General features: G+C 39.8%; 1 non-coding gene across 1 annotated transcript; it reads left to right on the top strand.

Annotated features, from left to right (window-relative positions):
- The first annotated feature begins 2,590 nt into the window (after window positions 1–2,590).
- On the top strand, window positions 2,591–2,697 carry LOC148693503 (small nucleolar RNA R71). The gene has a single exon (XR_015952807.1). It is a non-coding gene; the product is annotated as a small nucleolar RNA R71 (small nucleolar RNA).
- Window positions 2,698–3,835: the final 1,138 nt, after the last annotated feature.

Consider the following 3,835-nt stretch of genomic DNA (forward strand, 5'->3'; position numbering starts at 1 on the left):
GGCACTTTTCCCAATTGAGAACCAAATTTGTTTCCTGACATCTTTGAAGTACTCAATGAATCTTTCTACCATGTCAGAAAAGATTGCCAACATGCATCTTTGGAATGTTGCTGGAGCATTGCAAAGTCCAAAAGGCATTCTCCTATATGCAAATGTGCCAAACGGGCAAGTAAAGGTAGTTTTCTCTTGATCCTCCGGAGCAATTGCAATTTGATTGTAACCTGAGTAACCATCAAGAAAACAATAGTGTGAGTAACCTGCCAATCTCTCAAGCATTTGATCTATGAAAGGCATAGGAAAGTAATCTTTTCTAGTGCTAGAATTCAACTTCCTGTAATCGGTGCAAACACGCCAACTAGCCGTGGGCTTTGTGGGCACAAGCTCTTTGTTTTCATTCTTCATCACCGTGATTCCCACCTTCTTAGGTACCACCTGAATATCACTCACCCATTTGCTATCAGAAATGGGATATATGATCCCCACATCTAACAACTTCAACACTTCATTCCTCACAACTTCCTTCATGTGTGGATTGAGCCTCCTTTGTGGTTCACGGGTTGACTTTGCTCCCTCTTCCAAAAGAATCCTATGCATGCACATGGTAGGGCTTATTCCCTTGATATCTGCAATAGACCAACCAATAACTGATTTGAACTCTTTTAACACCCTAATTAGTTTATCTTCTTCATTTGGGGTGAGGTCAGAAGTTATGATAACTGGAAGAGTTTCAAATTCAGCTAGATATGCATACTTTAGATGTGGTGGAAGTGGTTTAAGTTCAAGTTTTGGTGCCTTAACAGTGGAAGGGGTTAAATGTGACCTCGATGGTTCTAAAGGCTCTAAAAGAGGTAAAATATTCAAAGGATACGGTGCCAATGCTTCCAAGGCAGCTACCTCTTCCATGAGTGCATCTTCTTCATCAAACTCATCTTGAGATTGACTCAAAACAGTTTGTAATGGTTCATTAGATTGTGCCTGCAAGAACTTAGAGAAAACAAGCGAATCAAGCACATCAATGGCATAACAATCAAGAGATGAAGAAGGATGTGAAAGAGACTCAAACACTTTGAATTGAACGGTCTCTCCTAGCACTGTCATAGTGAGGAGTCCATTTTGCACATCAATGATGGTCTTGGCCGTGGCCATAAACGGTCTCCCAAGCAAAATAGGCAATTCTCGGTCATGTATAGGAGCTTCTTCCATGTCCAACACTACAAAATCCGCAGGCAAGATTAGTTTATCAATTTGAACTAGAATATCCTCCACTATACCTCTTGGATATTTCACGGATCTGTCCGCAAGTTGTAATGAGATGGTGGTGGCTTTCAATTCCCCCAAACCTAGTTGAAGGTATACGGAATAAGGCATTAAGTTGATGCTAGCACCTAAGTCAAGCATCGCCTTCTCTACCTTCTTGTCTCCTATGGTGATGTTGATAGAAAAACTTCCTGGATCCTTGAGCTTTGGTGGAAGTTTTCTTTGCAACACGGCACTTACATTCTCAGACACCACTACCTTCTCATGTGGTCCATACTTCCTTTTGTAGTTGTTTAACTCTTTGAAGAACTTCCCATAAGCTGGCATGTTCCTAATGACATCAAGCAAAGGTAAGTTAACATTTACCTTACTTAGAATATCAAAAATCTCTTTAAATGACTTATCCTGCTTGCTCTTGGCAAGTCTTCCAGGGAATGGTATTGGTGAAGTGTAAAGTTTCTCGGCCTTGTGAAGATTTGGTGCTTCAAACGAGGGAGTAGCATGGCTTGGTTCCTCATTTGATTTCTCATTTTCTCCTTGAGTAACCCCTGCATTCACATGATCAGATTCATTAGTAACTTCATTGCCAACTCTATTATTGATAACCTTACCACTTTTAAGTGTAGTGATTGCTTTGGCTTGCTCTTGGTTCCTTTGGAGTATCACGGGTTGGCTTGGAAACTTTCCAACCTCTCTTTGGCTCAAGGCATCTGCAATCTGCCCCAATTGTGTCTCCATTTTGGTTAGAGCCGCCGAATGTTGTTGGAGAGTGCTATTGGTGGTTTGTTGGAATTGCAAGGTATTTTGGGCTAACAATTTAACCGTATCTTCAAGTGAAGGTTTTGGTTGGAAGTTTTGGAATTGATTGTTGTTCTTCCACGAAAGATTGGGATGATCTCTCCAACTTGGGTTATATGTATTGGAATACACATCATTCCTTGGCCTTTGATTGTAAGAATTCATGAGGTTCACTTGCTCTTGGACATACTTGGGGTAAGCCTCCTTAGATGGACATTGATGAGTAAGGTGGCTTGGTATGTTGCAAATGGCACACACTTCACTTGCTTTTGGCACCATGTTGAGCACGGATTCAAGCTTCTTTTCTAGGTTAGCTACTTGCAAAGAAAGATCATGATTAGAGCTTGTTTCATATACTCCAACTCTCTTACCCCTTACATCTTTGTGTTGAGCATTAGATCCCAACATCTCATAAATGTTATATGACTCTTGAGCATTCTTTTTCTTCAAAGCTCCACCTGCTGCATTATCAACAGTTGATTGACATGTTTGGGTTAGTCCATCATAGAAAATTTGCATTTGTAAGTGAAGAGGTAACCCATGGTGTGGACATTGCAACAAAAGGCCTTTAAAGCGCTCCCAACACTCATTGAAAGGTTCTCCATCATCTTGTTTGAAGTTGAAGATTTGTCCCCTTAATGTGGCAGTCTTTTGAGTGGAAAAGAACTTTTCCAAAATACTTCTTAGCCACGGCATCCCATGTGGTGAGTGAACCAGGTACTAGAGTCATCAACCAACCCTTGGCCCTATCTTTCAAGGTGTAAGAGAACACTCTCATCCTCAGATTTGCTTCGCTTACTCCCTGTAAAGGTAAACCACTCACAACATTGTAAAATTCTTTAATATGAGCTAAAGGATCTTCATTAGGTAAGCCATAAAAAGAAGGAAACATATGGAAATGTGAAGATTTAAGATCATAGTTTCTAGCTTCTGTGGGTAGCAAGATGCATGAAGGTGAATTTGGTATGATTGGTTGAGCAAAATCCTCCAAAGCTCGAAGATCATCTTGGTTGCTCGCCATCTCTTCTTCTCTTTCCCAATTAAAGTGCTCAGATCCTTCACTTGTTGGACTAGACGGTGTCCCTTCCTCTTCTTCACGGACAATGGAGGAACTTGTTGGCACAAAGCTTTCCAAAGTGTTGCCCTTTAACCGTTCAATTCTTTGGCCTAATTCAGCAAGTCTATTTGACATATACTACCTGAAACAAGATAAAACAAGTTTGAATAAAAATCAGAAATCTACTTAAAATGAAAAGAACAAGGTTTAATATCAAAACAAGCAATTATAAGGGACTGAAATCAGTCCCCGGCAACGGCGCCATTTTTGATTGTTGTTTTCCTTCTTCATGCTAGAATATGTTTAGTATAATGGCACAAGTAAGGGTGTCGAATCCACAGGGACTAATTGGACCTATATAATCACTTGTTTTGCAAGAACTCTTTACTAGAGAAATAAAACTAATCAATGTAGGCAGATTTGTTGTTGTACCTTGAAAGCATAAAGAAATGAAGTAAACACAAAATGAATGAATCAACAGCTAATAAAATGAGATAGTACCAATGGAGATGAAGCTAGGGATTCGATTTTACCATTGCTAACCCAAGGCCATGCTTGTTGAATCAGATTATACTCATCCATCTACCTATTTCTTGAGTTTGTTTCACTTAGATATGATCAACCATATGATGTGTGGATTTGATCAAATGTCTCTAATCATGAGCCTAATTGTGATGTGCAACTTTGGTTCCTAATCAAGAATATGTAGTGCACAAGAAACTT

Source organism: Pyrus communis, chromosome 10 (genome assembly GCF_041283825.1).
Source record: "Pyrus communis isolate YQ-2024b chromosome 10, ASM4128382v1, whole genome shotgun sequence".
In the NCBI taxonomy this organism is placed as follows: domain Eukaryota; kingdom Viridiplantae; phylum Streptophyta; class Magnoliopsida; order Rosales; family Rosaceae; genus Pyrus; species Pyrus communis.